We start from the raw sequence: 19,579 nt of genomic DNA, 5'->3' as shown, positions 1-19,579 counted from the left end.
TTTTGATAGTTCTGAACAATTTTAGGTGCGGGCAGCAATGACTCATTTTTCACGATTCCCAGCACTATCTCTTTCATAGGTATTGAATTGTATTGTATATTAGCGAGCTAGCCAGGATATCTTTTGTTACATCATTGACCCCCACCTAAAAATGTTCACAACTGCCTCCGTGGACTACTTTCCTAATAGGTTCCTTTGGTGACATCTTGCAGCAGAGTAGTGTGTTTCAGACAGAACATAAACACCAGGATTAGGTAACTATTTTTTTTCTTATGTGGGGATAGGTCCCACGGAAGCAAAAAAAGAAAAGTCAAATAAGTGATTTTGCGGGGAATGACTCGATTATTGTAGCCGGAGCCGCGCTGTCCGTTGTCCAAGTCGGGGAATGCGGCAGCGCCGGAGCAAGTAGCCGAGAAGTGGCGGCCTAATTAACTCTTAAGTGTTGTACGACATGCTCCCCTTCTCACCCGTGTTGTCACTCAGGGTTCGAGTGGTGCTAATGAGAGAATTATCTTGCCTCGGACCCCGCTAATGCATTCAAATGAACACCGGCCCGACCCGACCTACGAGACGGCTTTTTAATCTCCAGCACTTAATAGAAATCAGAAGTGCTTTCTCACGTGCCCGCCCGCAGCGGGAGGGCCCTCTGCTCCCGACGCCGCCAACTGTTGATCCGTGGGAGAGCGCTAATTGTCTTGGACGAGTCAAGGGGCCTCTGCTGGTATTACGCCGAGTACCGCAGGTGTGGGCCGCTTAAGTGTTTGCTAAACATAAACGGGTTCACATTCACGGGGAGTCCCTTATTCCTTGTGGAGCTTTTCGCCGGTGTTAACACGAAATGCTAATCGTCTTAGCATAAAAACTTTACCCAAGAAATGTAAGAACAGTGACCCCTCCTCCATATTCGTGAGCCGTTTTAGTTGGGTGCCTCCCCTCTCTCACTGATTTTAGTCGGGATGTAACGGTATTTTAAATAAGATAAGAAATCCTTTATTAGTCTCGCAATGGAGAAATTCCCAAGTCAGAGCAGCAAAGTTATGAAAGGAAGAAGTAGAAGAAGCTACTGGAAAGGCAGCCACTCTCGCGGGGTATCTCGGTTTCTGAATTCTAGCAATAATGCTGCGTCATTTGATCAAACAAAATTGGAGTAAATTGAGGGTGGCCCGGTGGTCCAGTGGTTAGCGCGTCGACTTCACAATGCAGAAGTACTAGATTCAATCCCAGCTCCGGCCTCCCTGTGTGGAGTTTGCATGTTCTTCCGGGCCTGTGTGGGTTTTCTCCGGGTACTCCGGTTTCCTCCCACATTCCAAAAACATGCGTGGCAGGCCGATTGAACACTCTAAATCGTCCCGAGGTGTGAGTGTTAGCACGGATGGTTGTTGGTCTCTGTGTGTCCTGCGATTGGCTGGCAACAAGTTCAGGGTGTCCCTCGCCTACTGCCTGAAGACAGCTGGGATAGGCTCTCGCAGCCCCCGCGAGGATAAAGCGGATCTGAAATTGAATGAATGAATGAGTTAATCGAGTCTGAGGTGTGAAATGCTGCTCTCTGCATCTGCGTTTCAACTCAAATGTAGGCGAGTACAATATAAAAAGCGCCAGGTGGTGGCGCACCGGAATGTCTCGTGGCACTTATTTGCAAATGAGGACCAGTTCATGGCAAATGAACGGTCACGGCTTCCACATCAACTGCCGCTAACTCCATTTGACAGCTCACATGTTAGCATGCTGGAAATGCGCCGGGCTCGCTTGTGTGTCAAGGTGGAGGCCGCAAAGGCCGATTGTCACGCGCCTGCTCGTCACTCATGTCCCTAATGGCTTTTGCTATCTGGCGCGAACTGATGATGGAGTTGCAATGCAGGGAGTTTAACATGTTCGCACCTCTGAGTGTGTCCGTGGCAGGGAGGTGGGCATAGAAGTATCTTTCACAGAGCTGGTCACAATTCACACTTGAGTTAAGCGTAATAACCAGTCTTCGTATTGCCAGCAAAAATGTTTGTCATTTCCCACAAGCCTGGTGCGCACCCACTGATGTTGCCGTGTCCTCCGCATATGTGCGGGGTGGAGAGGCGTCAAAGCGTGGGAGGAGAGTGGGCCGACAAATGCTAAATGGATGCGATGCAAATGGCACCAGAGGACAGAGGAATCAATTTACCGTATTGAAACAAATGAGAGCGGCTCAACCCCTGCCATGGCACTCTCTCTTTTTAAAAAAAAAAATTTTTTTAGGGCCGCCCCCATTGTGATTGTAATTAACCCACTCGAACCTGACCCCCCCCCCCCCCCCCCTCCTCTCTACAAACACAGCCCCGCTCCTACCCTGACCGTGCATTTCTCATTCTGTGATATGGAAAAGCTTTTGAGATGGCCAGGTAAAAAAACAAACAAAAAAAACCCAGACGCTATCATGGTGATTCACAGCCAGGGTGACATGCTAAAAGTCGTGGGAAATCTGCCTCGGTGAGCATTTAGGGATGCCATGTAGGAGCAGGACCCCCACCCGCCTCATCAACACACCCAGTCAGCCTTTTGCTTGTATTGACTCATAGTCCATCCCTATACTCTCACGTTTATGACCCCCCCCCCCCCCTCGCCGCCACGAGAACTAAATGCGTTACTCCAAATGACCGCCAAAGCACAATGTGTATTTTGATTAGCGTTCTGTGGCATCCTGATTGAAAATCTGCTTGTTTAAAAGCTATGCCACATTGACACCCGCGCTCCCAATTCCCCCCCGTGTGGCACGCGCATTGTGGAATGGTCTTGGATCAATGCTTCAAGAGAATGAAAAGTGGCGCGGGTGGGGGGGGGCATTCACGGTGTATCAATGCGCCGGACAAACGACCTCCAGTTGCCGTCTTCCGAGCCGCTCTGACACCTGAGGCAATCTCCGCCCCAACGTCCTCCGCTCAAATGCCAGCGGGCCACGGGCCGCTGAGCAGCCGCTCAAGCGGCGCTCGCCAAATCGAGCGACGTTATGCAAACGGGGCCCGCGGCCTCTCATCCGCGGCGAAAGGCCCCGGCTCGGCGTGACTGCATAAGCAAAAAGTGGAGCTCCGCCTGGGGAATGTCAATGAGTTGCTGCCTGCGCCATTTGACGGGCTCGCCGCTTGATGGCCAAATCGGGAGGATTCATCTGGGGAGGGCGGCGACCGGTGCGGAGGTGACACCGGATGTATACATCGCATGATGTGGAAATTCCCAGCGGGGCCAAATCTTAAAGGTCATAGTCAGTGTTATATTGTTTTATTTTTCAAAGAAGAGTGTTTTTGGCAAGAGTATGCAAGTGATGCAAAGGGCAGAGGTCACCTGATTACGCAAGTACAATTGGGGAGCAAGCTTCAGAGAAGATCACATCTGGATTCAAGGATGATGTGGTCTTTGTCTGGGCGCACGTGAAGACCTTTGAGAGTTTTTTGGGGCGGCCCGGTGGGCGAGCGGTTAGCTCGTCGACTTCGCAGTGCAGAGGTCGTGGGTTCAATTCCCGCTCCGGCCTTCCTGTGTGGAGTTTGCATGTTCTCCCCGTGCCTGCGTGGGTTTTCTCCGGGTATTTTCCTCCCGCATTCCAAAAACGTGCATGGCAGGCTGATTGAACACTAAAAATTGTCCCTTGGTGTGAGTATGAGCACGGATGATTGTCGATGTGTGCCCTGCGATTGGCTGGCAACCGGTTCAGGGTGTCCCCCGCCTACTGCCCGAAGACAGCTCTGGCACCCCTGTGACCCTAGTGTGGTTAAGTGGTTCGGAAAATGAATGATTGAATATATTTTTTTTAAAATTCCATACAGGGATAGGATGGCTGTGGTCCTATGTGTTACCCTAGTAACACTGATGAAACATTGTGCCCCCCGCCCCCTGCATCTTCAACGTTGCCCATGCAGTGGAAAAAAAAAATTGGCACAAGCTCAACATTTGCTCTCTTCCTCAGCTTCGGTTGAGATGCCACAAATGCGACACCGTAGCAGGGCGATTGTGCCTAAACCTGCGTGACCTTGCAGGTGTTGGGGACAACAACAACAAAAAAAAAGCTTCCTTGTCAAATTGAAGGCAACTTCCTGTGCCCGTGTGGGTTCACGGGTTGGTGGTGCATAAATTTACAAGAGAGCCTTGTGCATATTTATTCGCTTGAGGATATACTGTACATTTCCTTTCATTTCCCCATCTTTTCTCTTTTGAAGAGGTCACTTCCCCTCAATGCTTTCATGCATCTGTTTTTCATTCGTCTTACCCGCTGACGCCGGTGACAACACGCTGCCGTACTATCACCCTCGCACCCTTCCGCGACAACACTTTCTCCTTTTAGAAAACTGATTATAAATGGTCAATTTGAAAATAGACCTGATAGTCCCCCAAGGCTGCTTTGCCTTGTCAAATTGAAAAGGGACAAGGACGAGTCGGTCTACTCGGCCCCCTTGCCGCTGCATCCGTGTGTCGGAGGCAGAAAAATCCCCCCCCCCCCCACCCCGGATGATGCGGAGGAGGGGCGGAGGGGGTTGGGGGATCTTCAGCATCTCGCCCTCAGCATTTATGTCACAAGTCTCCACAAAGAGTCTATGGATCATTGCAGTGAGCTTGTGGCGGCGGCGCTATCGGGAAAAGCCAAAGGCTGTCAGGGAATATACGCGCCCTCCATATTTCACCGTCGACAGCCCTTCCCGTCTCGCGGCCTCACTCACAGCAGCCTTTAAGGATCATATCTTCAAATCTCTCCGCGCTGAGAGGCTATTTTTAAATAGATATTTATTTCGCTCCCTCAATTTGTCTTCCCCTGTCCTCTCCGTCATTCCAGGCGCCACTTCACTTCTTGCGACCGCTCGGGAAAATCGGCAAAGACGGGAAAGGCGGTCCTCCGTTACCTCCGGCAAACCCTTCTGAGCATCCGTTGTCCGGTGCTACCTTGACTTATGCGTGCCTCACCGTGCAAATTTTTCCAGCGTGAGCTGTCACTTGGCCGATGTTACAAGCGAGCTTCAGATACGTGATAAGTGATTGAGAATCTTTCGGCCATTTTTGGCTTCATAAGGCGAAAGGAGCAGATGCAAAGACTGGACTAACTGTGTGGCAAACCGCGTTTGAGCTACTGACATCACTCGCCAGGCCACGCCCCTTAAAGGCATACACTACACAAATTCCACATTTGCTTCTCAGTAATGGTGCCCCTCGCATGTGGGCTAGGAAAGCCACATTTGCCGATTCACTTTCAGGACTTCGATTCACATCTTTCATGAGCCATATTTGACCCACATTAAAAAAAAAAGTCTCAAAAACGACTATTATAAAAATATGTTTATTGTCATAATTTGTGAACCTCACATATAACTCCACATACACTGGAAAAATGCACTTTTCTTTATTTAACAGTGAACACAAAGTCCAAATTGGAATGCAGCTTACTCTTGAATGGTATTTTTCTGTCCATCAAATCTTTGCGCGTTTTTAGCCCAAAATCATGACCCTGTGTAGTAAGGCGTTTTTAGACGAAAAAAAATAACGACCATGTATAGTAAGGTGTTTTTAGCCGAAAAAAACCCCGACCATGTATAGTAAGGCATTTTGAGCCGAAAAAAATGACCATGAATATTGTCAGCCGTTTTGAGCCAAAAATTATGACCATGTGGAGTAAGGCGTTTTGAGCCCAAAAAAAAAACATGAATAGTAAGGCGTTTTAACAAAAAAAAAAAAACGACCATGTATAATAAGGCGTTTTTCGACGAAAAAAACGACCATGAATAGTAAGGTGTTTTTCGCCGAAAAAAACGACCATGTATAGTAAGCTGTTTTTAGCCCAAAATTATGACCATGAATATAGTCAGCCGTTTTGAGCCCAAAATTATGACCATGTGGAGTAAGGCGTTTTGAGCCCAAAAAAAAACATGAATAGTAAGGCGTTTTAACAAAAAAAAAACAAAAACGACCATGTATAGTAAGGCGTTTTTCGACGAAAAAAACGACCATGTATAGGAAGGCGTTTTTAGCCGAACCGCCCCCCCCCCCCCCGACCATGTATAGTAAGGCATTTTTAGCCCGAAAAAAACGACCATGTATAGTGAGACGTTTTTAGCCGAAAAAAACGACCATGTATAGTAATGCATTTTTGGCCGGAAAAAAACGACCATGTATAGTAAGGCGTTTTTAGTCCAAAAAAACTACCATGTATAGTAAGGCATTTTTGGCCGAAAAAAACCGACCATGTATCGTAAGGCATTTTTGGCCGAAAAAAACAACCATGTATAGTAAGGCGTTTTTAGCCCAAAAAAACGACCATGTATAGTAAGGCATTTTTGGCGGAAAAAAAACGACCATGTATCGTAAGGCATTTTTGGCCGAAAAAAACAACCATGTATAGTAAGGCGTTTTTAGCCGAAAACAATTTACCATGTATAGTAAGGCGTTTTTAGCCGAACAAAAACGACCATGTATATAGTAAGGCATTTTTGGCCGAAAAAAACGACCATGTATAGTAAGGCGTTTTTAGTCCAAAAAAACTACCATGTATAGGAAGGCGTTTTTAGCCGAAAAAACTGACCATGTATAGTAAGGCGTTTTTAGCCCGAAAAAAACGACAATGTATAGTAAGGCGTTTTTAGCCCGAAAAAAACGACCATGTATATATAGTAAGGCATTTTTGACGGAAAAAAAACGACCATGTATAGTAAGGTATTTTTAGCATAAAAAAAAGACCATGTATCGTAAGGCATTTTGGCCGAAAAAAAATGACCATGTATAGTAAGGCATTTTTAGCCCGAAAAAACGACCATGTATAGTAAGGCGTTTTTGGCCGAAAAAAACGACCATGTATAGTGAGGCGTTTTTAGCCGAAAAAAAAACACCATGTATAGCACGGCGTTTTTAGCCGAAAAAAATGACCACGTATAGTAAGGCATTTTTAGCCCAAAAAAAAAAAAAAAGACCAGGTATAGTAAGGCGTTTTTAGCCGAAAAAAACCGACCATGTATAGTAAGGCGGTTTTGGCCGAAAAAAATGGCCATGTATAGGAAGGCGTTTTTAGCCGAAAAAAACGACCATGTACTGTATATAGTAAGGCATTTTTGGCCGAAAAAAAACGTTCCAAATGATTTTCCTGATTGGCTGTCAGCCGGGTGAGGGTGCCCCCTCCCCTCTGCCAATGGCCCGAAGACAGCCGGGGGAGGCTCCAGCACCACCCCCCCCCCGACCCTTGTGAGGACAAGGGGATGAGAAAATGGATGGGAGGGTGGATGGACAACACCCATGCCAGCAAGAAGAGAACATGCAAGCGCGACAGGCCGTAGCTGGATTTGAACCCTGGACCTCTGCGTTCGCACTCCAACGCACTGACCAGTGGGCCACGGAGCCAGCCCAGCATTACACTCAAATGTATAAATGACAGCATAAAACACCTTTTTTTTTTTTAATTAAAAAAAAAAAATCAACACACATTAAAAGTCATGATACTCTTAATTCTCTCTGTGTTGTCATTTCTTGCTCTTGTGCAGCTTTCTTGGCTTCGATCTTCTCCACCAGTTCCTGTTGGAGAAAGGGGATATGTCATCTGACCATCTCAATCACAACAGGACATTTCTACCAATTCAAGTGGAAGGGTTGTTGTCATTGGGTGCCAAACTTTGGCGCCCAATGACAACAACCCTTCCACTTGAATTGGTAGAAATGTCCTTTTGTGACTGAAATGTAATCAGCCATCTAAGTCACAACAGGACATTTGCGTTTTTGGCAAAAAAAAACGACCATGTATAGTAAGAAGTTTTTGGCCGAAAAAAAAAACGACCATGTATATAGTCAGGCGTTTTTAGCCGAAAAACCCCCCGACCATGTATAGTCAGGCGTTTTTAGCCGAAAAAAAACACCATGTATAGTCAGGCGTTTTTAGCCGAAAAAAAAACGACCATTTATATCACGGCGTTTTTAGCCCAAAAAAAACGACCATGTATAGTAAGGCGTTTTTAGCCCCAAAAAAATGACCATGTATAGTAAGGAATTTTTAGCCCCAAAAAAATGACCATGTATAGTAAGGCGTTTTTAGCCCAAAAAAACGACCATGGATAGGAAGGCATTTTTAGCCCCAAAAAACGACCATGGATAGGAAGGCATTTTTGGCCGAAAAAACGACCATGTATAGTAAGGTATTTTTAGCCCAAAAAAAAGGACCATGTATAGTAAGGCATTTTTAGCCGAAAAAAACGACCATGTATAATAGTAAGGCGTTTTTAGCCCAAAAAAACGACCATGTATAGTAAGGCGTTTTTAGCCCAAAAAAACGACCATGTATAATAGTAAGGCGTTTTTAGCCCCCCCAAAAAAAACGACCATGTATAGTAAGGCGTTTTTAGCTGAAAAAAACGACCATGTATAGTAAGGCGTTTTTAGCCCAAAAAAACGACCATGTATAATAGTAAGGCGTTTTTAGCCCAAAAAAAAAAAAAAAACGACCATGTATAGTAAGGCGTTTTTAGCTGAAAAAAACGACCATGTATAGTAAGGCGTTTTTAGCCTAAAAAAACGACCATGTATAATAGTAAGGCGTTTTTAGCCCAAAAAAAAAACCGACCATGTATAGTAAGGCGTTTTTAGCTGAAAAAAACGACCATGTATATTAAGGCGTTTTTAGCCGAAAAAAACGACCATGTATAGTAAGGCGTTTTTAGCCCAAAAAAACGACCATGTATAATAGTAAGGCGTTTTTAGCCCCAAAAAAAAAACGACCATGTATAGTAAGGCGTTTTTAGCTGAAAAAAACGACCATGTATAGTAAGGCGTTTTTAGCCCAAAAGACGACCATGTATAATAGTAAGGCGTTTTTAGCCCAAAAAAAAAAAAAAAAACGGCCATGTATAGTAAGGCGTTTTTAGCTGAAAAAAACGACCATGTATAGTAAGGCGTTTTTAGCCCAAAAAAACGACCATGTATAATAGTAAGGCGTTTTTAGCCCAAAAAAAAAAAACGACCATGTATAGTAAGGCGTTTTTAGCTGAAAAAAACGACCATGTATATTAAGGCGTTTTTACCCGGAAAAAAATGACCATGTATAGTAAGGCGTTTTTACTCGAAAAAAAAACGACCATGTATAGTAAGGCATTTTTAGCCCCAAAAAAACGATCAAGTATCGTAAGGCATTTTAAGCCCCAAAAAACGACCATGTATAATAAGGCATTTTTGGCCGAAAAAAACCGACCATGTATAGTAAGGCATTTTCGTCCCAAAACGCCTTACTTTACATGGTCGTTTTTTTCAGCTAAAAACGCCTTACTATACATGGTCGTTTTTTTTCGAGTAAAAACGCCTTACTATACATGGTCATTTTTTTCCGGGTAAAAACGCCTTAATATACATGGTCGTTTTTTTCAGCTAAAAACGCCTTACTATACATGGTCGTTTTTATTTTTGGGCTAAAAACGCCTTACTTATACATGGTCGTTTTTTTGGGCTAAAAACGCCTTACTATACATGGTCGTTTTTTTCGGCTAAAAATGCCTTACTATACATGGTCGTTTTTTGGGGCTTAAAATGCCTTACGATACTTGATCGTTTTTTTGGGGCTAAAAATGCCTTACTATACATGGTCGTTTTTTTTGGGCCAAAAATGCCTTACTATATACATGGTCGTTTTTGCCGCAAAAAAATCCTTACTATACATGGTCGTTTTTTTGGGGCTAAAAATGCCTTACTATATCCAGTACATGGTGGTTTTTTTCGGCTAAAAACGCCTTACTATACATGGTCTTTTTTTTGGGGCTAAAAACGCCTTACTATACATGGTCGTTTTTTTTCGGCCAAAAATGCCTTACATGGTCGTTTTTTTTCCGGCTAAAAACGCCTTACTATACATGGTGTTTTTTTTCGGCTAAAACCGCCTTAGTATATACATGGTCGTTTTTTTCGGCTAAAAACGCCTAACAATACATGGTCGTTTTTTTTCGGCCAAAAATGCCTTAATATACATGGTCGTTTTTTCGGCTAAAAACGCCTTACTATACATGGTCGTTTTTTTCGTCCAAAAATGCCTTTCTATACGTGGTCGTTTTTTTTCGGCTAAAAACACCTTACTATCCGTGGTCGTTTTTTTCGGCTAAAAACACCTTACTATACGTGGTCGGTTTTTTCGGCTAAAAACACCTTACTATACATGGTCGTTTTTTTCGTCCAAAAATGCCTTTCTATACGTGGTCGTTTTTTTCGGCTAAAAACACCTTACTATATGTGGTCGGTTTTTTTCGGCTAAAAACACCTTACTATACATGGTCGTTTTTTTCGGCTAAAAACGCCTTACTATACATGGTAAAAAAAATTTCGGCCAAAAATGCCTTACTATACATGGTCGTTTTTTTGGGCTAAAAACGCCTTCATATACCTGTACATGGTCGTTTTTTTTTCGGCCAAAAATGCCTTACTATACATGGTCGTTTTTTTGGGGCTAAAAATGCCTTACTTTACATGGTCGTTTTTTTTCGGCTAAAAACGCCGTGCTATACATGGTCGGTTTTTTTCCGGCTAAAAACGCCTTACTATACATGGTCGTTTTTTTTTCAATTTTTTTTTAAATTAAATCAACCATGATTTTAAACAATGTATTATCAATATTCATTATTCCCAACATGAGAAAGCATTCAGCAAACATAACTGGAATCGAGCAAAAGGACTCCAAATCCCAATGGCCAAACCCGGAAGTGAAGTGCCGACATTATTGACTCCAGCTGTAACGCAAATTACTTGGTTCAAACAAACATTCTAGTGCGACCGCACAAACGTGACGACTGTGCAAAAATAACTAAATATTTAACTATTTAAACTGCTGATCGCGAACGGAACGAAACGTGATTGAAACTAACTGTGATGCCGCTCTTTACACGTTGTACTGACTATCAGTGACAGCCCCGCCCCTCTTAAAGCGCCAGACAGTTATCAACGTGGGTTTTCCTCGATGGATTTTGTTTGATTTCTTTGTGATTTTTGCGGTCCTTTGGCCCACTTTATACCTGTGGACGAAGGATTAGGGGCTCTAATCCCTCGTTGTTTCCGATGACCGGCAACCCAAGGCCAAGGCCAAGCACTTGACTCCGAGGCCAAGGACCAAGGACTTGACTCCGAGGCCAAGGCCGAGGACCAAAGACCGCCCTTCGGTCCTCGAGCCGGTCCTTGGCCTCGAGGACCGGACAGGAACACATCACTGGTGACGGAATCATCAGATAGCGGCGAGGCGAATTGAAGTGGTCATGAACCTCGTGTCAAACTCAAAGAGCTGAGTGGCGGGTGATAAAACAAACAAGGCCGGCCTGCAGAGGGCGAGGGCGGCGGCAGCGGGCTGATAAGGGCGAGCACGGCAGCGGCGCATCGCAATTGTAACATTTGACCCCAAATTTATGTGCGCCGTGAACTTTCTCCCCACCTGAGTTATGTTCCGCGTTGCGCGCGAGATGGAAATTTATGTGCGTCGGGCGACTTTCCCCGTGGGCATAAAGTTGCCAAGTGACCTCGCCTGCGCCCAGATAAAAGAGACAGCGTGACTCCAATGCACTCCATTGGCAGCCATGATATTGCCTTCATGTTTACAAGAGCCTACAAGCAAATGTCCCCCGTTCCCTGGCCTGTATTGCACAGCTAGCACATTTGCTCTTCGTTATCTTATTTCACCCTTCTAAGCGTGCTTAATAACACTGTGTCCTATCTTTTGCTATTTCTGGGCTAAGCCGTCCTCTGCCTCGCCAAGAAAACGCTTGGCTAAGCAATGGGAGGATTCCACCGTTGCTTCCTCAGGTATCACCCCCGCCTCCCCCCATACACCTTCGCACGCTTCCTTCTCCCTTTCGCTGAGATTTCCATCCCCGGCCCTTATTATCACCAAACAAGCACTTTTTGATGGTAAGTAATAGCCACATTCCCGCGTTCATGACTCACTTCTCGGCGGAGGAAAAAGGAACATGCCGGTCATCTTTCTTTTATGCAATACCTAGAAAAAGAACACGTAGAGTTGAGTTGTAAATCTCCAAAGCAAGGGGTGTCAAATTTGATTTTGTCGCGGGCCACGTTTTAGTATAACAAACAAATGTACAAATGCTGAGAGTGTATTGTACAACCCTTGGTTTTAAGTTCAACGTTTGATTCACATTAGGCACAAAACGTAATTAATAAATAATAAATACCTGCTCATGTTTTGCGTCAGCTGGAACAGGGGGGATTTTTTTTCTCCGGAAGCTGCATTTGTACTGCACCAATTATTTCACATTTAACATAAACACGTGATGTCTGCAAGCCAGAAGCTGAGCTGCGGATAGGCCATGAGACAATTTCTGCTGAGTCCCTTGCCTGTTAGGTTCTGTGAGGGAAACTTTGTAATCAGCATTTGACATCAACGCATTTGGTAAGATTCATTTTTAGTCGGGATAGGGGAGTACTAATAGTAGGTATCGGTATTGGGCCTATATCGGCCTTATTTCAAGGTATCGGATACTCCTGGAGACGTTGATACCAGCCAATGATACTCAAGCTCCCTCACTCCAAAATATCTGACATTAAGCAAATCCTGCTTGGCAATCGTTGGCACAGCGTTAAATGAAATTTTATGGATCAGAAGTACGAGACGTATGACATCAGTGAGTACTCAAAGAGTGAATACTCAGATTGGTATCGGTCTGAAAAAAAAGTGGTGTCGAACATCCCCAAAATTTCCGACATATTTTGAACAAAAGTCAAGGAAGAATTGGGGCAAGATTTTACGGGCCTCATAAAAAGAGTTTGACTGCAGTGAAGTGGAAAAGGAGCCATTTAAATACTGCGATGCCCTCGCATGTGGGCAAGGAGAGCCTCATGCGCCGAATGGAAAAATGAGGAAACAAGCAAGGAGGAACTCGAACGGATTCATTTGCGTTTCAATTCATTTTGTACACGGAAGGAATTAAAATCCAAAGTCAAAGTACCAGTGTATTGACGGCGTTATTTTTGACCAGCGGGCTTTTTGCATTTGAATGTGTGGAGGTTTAGCACAAAAGAGGCAGAGTATTAATAACGCTGCCCTTCAAGATTAGTTTTGAAGGCAATTCAGGAATCACCACATGCGCACTCGCATTAGCCGAGTCTCCAGTGCAGCCAAGATGAAGGATGAGCGCATCATAAAAAGGGTCAGCTCTTTCCCGCCCCGAGACGCGTTCTGTCACCGCCGACAGCGCACTGAAAAGATCTCGCATAAATAAACAACATCACGCCACCTAATCCTGGAGAATTTCTCTACAGTGGCTTGTCAAATCGAGCAGACCAATTTGAATGCGCGGCAGGGGTGTGGAGGATAAGTGAAGAGGGGGATGGGGGGTGCGGGGCTCCTTTGCTCCATCAATCTGGCACTCATCAAATTTATCTGTGGTGGCATCTTGCGACGCAGTTTGTTAATGTGGTCGGAAGCGGTGGTGGGTGGTCAGGGCCAGCAAGGACTTCTCTGCTGGCCCAAAACTCTCACAAACACCGACCTACTTTTACAAGATAAATTTCTCCATCATATATCTTATAAGAAAAGATAAGATAAGAAAGATAAGAAAACCTTTATTAGTCTCGCAATGGAGAAATTCCCAATTCACAGCAGCAAAGTTATGAAAGGAAGAAGTAGAACAACAAAATACAGGAGCTGCTGGAAAGACAGCCACTCTTGCGGCGCCATTTTGAAGTCAAAATAACAAAAATAACACAACACAACACATAGGACACAGACAGTTGTGCAATCTTCACCAATTTTCTGCATACACTTTGTTGTCTGAAGCACTTATAGATGAAAGAGGAGAGGATCAAAGTGTCCTTTCTCCAGTGGATCAGAGACGTCATGCTAAAAATGTGCACACGTCTGCTACAAGCTAAGTTTTGAAAGCAAACACGAAGCTGTAGCGTCCATTGACGAAAAGAGATTAGTTCACTTCTCCTGTCCCACGTAATCCGCTTCAAACTCCAAGCCGCGACTATCAATTCCAAATCCGCATCGGCGCTCCGCGCCAACGCTCCTTTCTTCTCATCGTCGGCTCCTCAAGACTTACATCCATCCAGCCGCAGACCGTTCAACAGCACCGATCTCTCCGCTGAACAAAGCGGGGCTGTGAAAAATGCTGCCCATTCCAGGCGCAAGACACAAGCGCCCCGGGACTGTCCAGCAATGACCGTCAAATGGCGCAGACATTCCTCCCAGTCAAAAACAGTGCTGGTATGCCCATGCTGACGAGAAGGCGCAACCGCCAAGTCTCCTCCTTGATGAATGTCGTGGCCAAAAAATGCTGAAAAAAGTCCACATCAGGTCTACACGACGTAACAACAAACACAAAGTAACAAAACAAACACATGATCAACATTATGAATTCATTCGCAACAGGCTATTCTCGTTCATTTGGCCGCGCTTGGTGGTTTGGATAGAGGGGAGATGGAAATGGCCGCCTGTGCATTTTCAATTGAACGAAGGCGAGCAAAATACAGCAAACACAAGCACATTCGTATACGACCTGCCGGCGGACTCAACTGACGTCGGCGGACTCAAGTGACGCCGTCGTCCGGCACGTAAAGCAGATCGAGTCAGTTAACAGCCGGCCGTCCAAACATCCGCATCGGCTCACTTGCACTCGACAGTTCAGGAACACACACTCTCAACGTCACAGACACTACACTGTAGAATGTTCGGATGGTGAACCCTGGCGGACAAACGTAATACCTGCGCCTCACATACTGATTGCTGAAAACTGTTTCTCTCACGACCAGATTTCAAATTCCGTTTGCCGGACGAGCATCGTAAGTCTGTAGCAACCTGCGCAAATGAATACATTTAATATTCAACATCTCTGCGGAGCGTCGTGCATCTTCTTTGTAATGTTTCCGTCATGGTGGGACCGGTAGGAATGCCGTCATTGTCTTCTTTGGTTTGAAGGCTCAGGTGTTCTTTCTTTGCTTTGTCAGGCCTCGGCACGCCACTTGACAAAAAATGATATTCAAAGCAGACGTCCGCAGAAATCGTATCAACCGGATTGATCCCTGAGCCCGCGCCGCCTTTGCTGGGAGGCTTTCATCCTTTCAAGGTGCAAATAATCCCTCCGGCGCCTTTAAGGAACAATATGTAGCTATCTGACCTCACAATAACAGCTTCGGAAGACTTTGGGAGGATGTAACAGGGAGGGACACGTGTCTGTTTTTAACACGCTGACCCTGGATTATCTACTTTTATGCTCTATTATACCAGTAGGACAGCTTGAGTCGGTGCTATTGTTACCATTTAGCATTTGGAGTTCTTTGATATGCGCATCGGTGAATGCTGCAGAGGCATGCTCAAGTATTATTTGGACATTATCTGTGCATTTTAAAATGTTACCAAGCCATAGAATGGAAGTATATTTCATTTAATAAATAGTGCATGAATTGGTTCTATGTAGTTAGATGGATAAATTATAAAAAAAAACATAATGGATGGATGGATCAAATAACAGCGATCCATGACGGTAGATGACCACAAGGCATCCAACCCAACAACTGTTGATGCTTCTGTCTGACTCAAATGACTTTCCACCTGCAGGGGGAGCTATTGGGCAAAACAAAACAAACGCTGCCCCCAGAGTCGATGATTTGGCCCAATAGTTGCAGTTGTTGTGTTGCTTCCACTTAAGCGCACGTGAGTGCTTGTGTTTATGGTCTCGAGCTAGAGAAGGTGTTGCCCCACACACACACACACGCGCACACACACACACACACACACACACACACGCGCACACACACACACTCCCTCACATCTGCCTTTTCTTCCTGGTGGCTGTCAGGGCGGTTCCCCAAGGTGCCTCAGAGCAGCCTGACCTTTGCCTTCGCCTTTTAGTGAATCGATCCACCGGTCGATCATTGAGGGCCAAGATGGCCTCCCTCGTCGCCTGCACCTCCCAGCCCAGTTAACCTGAGTGCACGCCAACGCCCCGCACCTTTACCCCCCCCCCCCCCCCCCCCGCACCCCCACCCGGCCTCCTGACATATTTCCAAATGTCTTTAAATGGAACAGAGAGGCATCTTGTGGTCATGCAATTAATCTGTTCTGGCCCCCCATAAAAGTTGTTGGAACAGTCGCACTTTCACTTGTCGGGCTATCAAATCCAAAATAAGAACACTCGTAAAGAGTTTCTTTAGATCGCAACAAACTGCCAGGTGCTTACACACATACCAAGTGAGCACCCGATGTTCCTCCCGATGCATCCATTCCAACACATGGCTAACACAGTACGTACAGTCATGACACCTTATAAAACTCATTTACATTTTTAAAATTATGTTTAATCACATTTGTATACAATACGGGGGGACCTGTTTTTCTTAATTCAAACCAACCAAAGTGAAAACAGATTTGAGATACAAATTTTGTAATTTCCCATGAATAAGACACTACCCTATACAATACACCCCTCCAAAATCACACCTGAAATTTTTTTTTCCCTCTATACTGTCCTTGTGTATAATACGGTCCCCCAATTTGATGCTGTCCATTCATATCAGAGTGAATAATATGAATCAATAAAGATTCAAAACAAACCAATAACATGCAAATGCTTTTAAATCCAGTTTACAAACGATGCTCTGTGCCCAACACCGAGCATGAAGGTCATCCAAAGCGTTTTCAGATCCCGTTTTCCCCAAATGTTGCGCTGTAGGCTCTTTTAGTAATTTCAGTGAACTACTTTTTGGGTCTTTACTTTGTTTGGAATTGTTTAACTCTTTTGTTTGAAACTTATTTAACTTTTAATTATGTGGATTATTTTGCTCCTAAAATTACAGAATTTGTTTCCTTTTAGACAGAACACCAAGATTTGTGTATTTTTAGCAGGAAAAGAAAGATGTTTGTGCTTTTATACTAACTGTATTTGGCCAGCGTTTGAAAGACCAGCTTGGTCAAGTCGTGGACATTTTCGTCCGTTGCCGTGATTGGTAAAAAAAAAATTGATAGGCGTGCACAAGTTGCCGCATTGCCCAATTGGCTCATTGGATTGTCCCGCTTTTCCCAAATACACCACGTTCGAGCGGTCCCGGATGGATACAGTGGAGAATTCCTTTGAGTGATTCAAATTATCATTCTGGTTCTTACCAGGTTACAATTTGTGCTGCTCATAAAATAAATAAAGTAAAATATGCCGCGCTAAAAACTGGACTGGCATTCACCAAACAGATTGGCTCTTCAGAAAAGATGGCGTAATGACACCATCTCGTGGCCATAGAAATAATTTCACTTAGTGACGCGATGAAAAGCCGACTTGTGTTTTAACAAATTCCATACCCTTCCACGGTAACTTTGCAAGGAGCAACAATCGTTACGTTTGGGGTGATTCTCCAGTCAGAAAATAGCCAGTGGCATACCCTTGCGTGTGCATATTAAGTGCTGTGAACGGCTTGTACTCAGTGCTAGTGGGCTAATGTGGCTAACTGACGGACGAACTACAGGATAGGAGCACCGAACGCGTATTTATTTTTCGTCATCCATTATTCATTTATTTTTTAACAACGATCCCTTGTTCCTGGTGAACGTCTTTGAAATGCGAAAAATTGTCAGCATTTTTTTTTTTAAAAACGAGCCTTGTATAAAACAGGGTATAATTCTGCATCTTCTGTATCAAAAAATTGAATATTAATCATGGAAAACTTCGTTCCATTCAGTTATGAGATTTTAACATCAGTTTCCAAATCAGTTCTCCACTACATAGCGGAGGAGCGTTGTAAATCTGCGTTTATTGCGTCCCCTTTGACGAGAACACCCTTGATGTGCAGAAGAGGCACAGTGAAGACCCCCTCCCCCCACCCAACGTTACTTTTCCAGTTGTTGCTGACACCTCCTTGGCAGCACCGCTTTGGCTCGGCAAATGTTTCCCTGCCTGCCAGCAAGCTTGTCCCATAAGGAGGAATGCATACTACACAGTAGATGAAGTAAATGTCAAGGCGCTCCCATGTTACAGTTCAGGAATAAGTGCCACAGACACAGCCTGTGCTTTCTAGATATTATTACCATCAAAGCATACTCGTGGACAGGGAAAAAAAAGGCACCAGATCCTGTGTAGTCTATAAAACACAGTGCCTGTCTCCATGTAAGTGGGGGCGTTTTATCACTCCAAGCTCTGGGAGTTCACCCCTTGGTCGGCCCTCGTAAACATAACCCCCCACCCCCCATCTCCTTACCTTCACCACCCATCCCCCTTCCTTTCCGCAAAGAGAAAAGAGGTGCGGCACGAGCGGCGCGGTGCAATCGGGCATCGCATTTCAAGCACTTTTTTTTGATTCGCCGCCCGCCACACTTCCAGCGGGGAGGTAATTAATCCGTTTGGAGTGGAAGGAGGAAGGGATGAAACGGCGAGGAATTGGTTGAATATTGCATGCCTGGATTGGTTGACAACAACACAAACACGCAGCGCTTTGAAACACGCGACTACTCCACATTCCCGACACAAACTGCACGTGCAAAGGCAGCCAGTGGGAGTCCCGCCGTCACTGGCAAAAATCCGTGAAGAAGTGATGGAAATGTATACACAGTAGTGCCTCGCCATACGAGTGACGGGACTTGCAAAATACACATGCATTGAAACACTGCATGTAAACAGACCATTTGTTAAAAGGTCTGTTTACATGCAGTATTCTTAATCCTTTGTGAAGGATAACCAATATTAGTGCCGCATTGATGAGCTGAGAGGAGCTGAGACATCCCAATGAACAGTACAGCAATGCGTCTTTGGACACCAATTACTAATTTCCTATTATCCAGGGCTTTGGCACCATCTTGTGGCATGATATGATGAGGGCAAAAAAATCCAAATGAATGCTGCAAATGGTTGCACTTTTTAGCGAATAATAAAGTACTGTATACACCCCCCACACCCCCAAAAAATATTAGAAGGTGAATTTGTGAATAGTGAGCAATTATCAGTATCCCCGTTATAATGCCGTGATTATAAAAACTGAGCTGATGAACACAACATAAGCAGCTTGCATTATAAAAAGTAAATGAACAAGCTCAAAATATGTAAAGTACACTGGAAGGGAGGGTGGGGGAGGGGAGGGGGGTTTAGGGGTGTTCCTGTTCCAAAAAGGTGGGCTTGTTTGGAGAGTTAAAGCGCTCCACAACCAATTTTCAGGCTTAATGGAGGTGAAAGGGTTCATTACACTCCCACTTTTGGTGATATAATTTCACCTCTATCAGTCCTTTTTTTAAATCAGTGCCGCATTTAAGGATGCTCGAATCGAATGGGAGTTTTATTATTTTCTACCTTTTGACACATACTGTTAACTTTTGACGAAAGCACACTTGCAAAGTAATGGCTTTGCGGAAGCTCTCCACTCTAACTTGCGCTCGGAGATAAATTAGCAGCACGCAAACACGACGGGAAGACTGAACGGAAAAGGGGAAAGGATTTGCGCTAAGAGGGAAGTAAACAAGCCGGAGCCGAGCTGTCGGTGTAATCGATGTTTGGGGCCGAATAATTGCAGACTACACAAGCGATCCGGCGCTGAAATTGGACTGAATGCACGGCTAAAATTGGCTTCACTTTCTGCTTGAATACACCTTTAGTCTTGTTCATTACTTCTCCTCTTTGAGGAGTGGGGGGGGGGGCAGCTGAGC

The 19,579-nt window shown here is 44.8% G+C and overlaps 1 long non-coding RNA gene across 2 annotated transcripts in view; it reads right to left on the bottom strand.

The window, feature by feature from the left end:
• Positions 1-7,441: 7,441 nt before the first annotated feature.
• The window catches only part of LOC147209160 (uncharacterized), a 74,588-nt gene continuing 62,450 nt past the window's right edge, over positions 7,442-19,579 (bottom strand). For both annotated transcript variants that reach the window (XR_015100299.1, XR_015100298.1), the window contains exon 3: positions 7,442-7,503. This is a non-coding gene — a long non-coding RNA (uncharacterized LOC147209160). The remainder of the gene's footprint in view (positions 7,504-19,579) is intronic.

Source organism: Hippocampus guttulatus, chromosome 2 (assembly GCF_054856545.1).
Source record: "Hippocampus guttulatus isolate MCC_2025c chromosome 2, RoL_Hgut_1.0, whole genome shotgun sequence".
Classification (NCBI taxonomy): domain Eukaryota; kingdom Metazoa; phylum Chordata; class Actinopteri; order Syngnathiformes; family Syngnathidae; genus Hippocampus; species Hippocampus guttulatus.
This window is presented reverse-complemented; position numbering and strand designations above follow the sequence as displayed.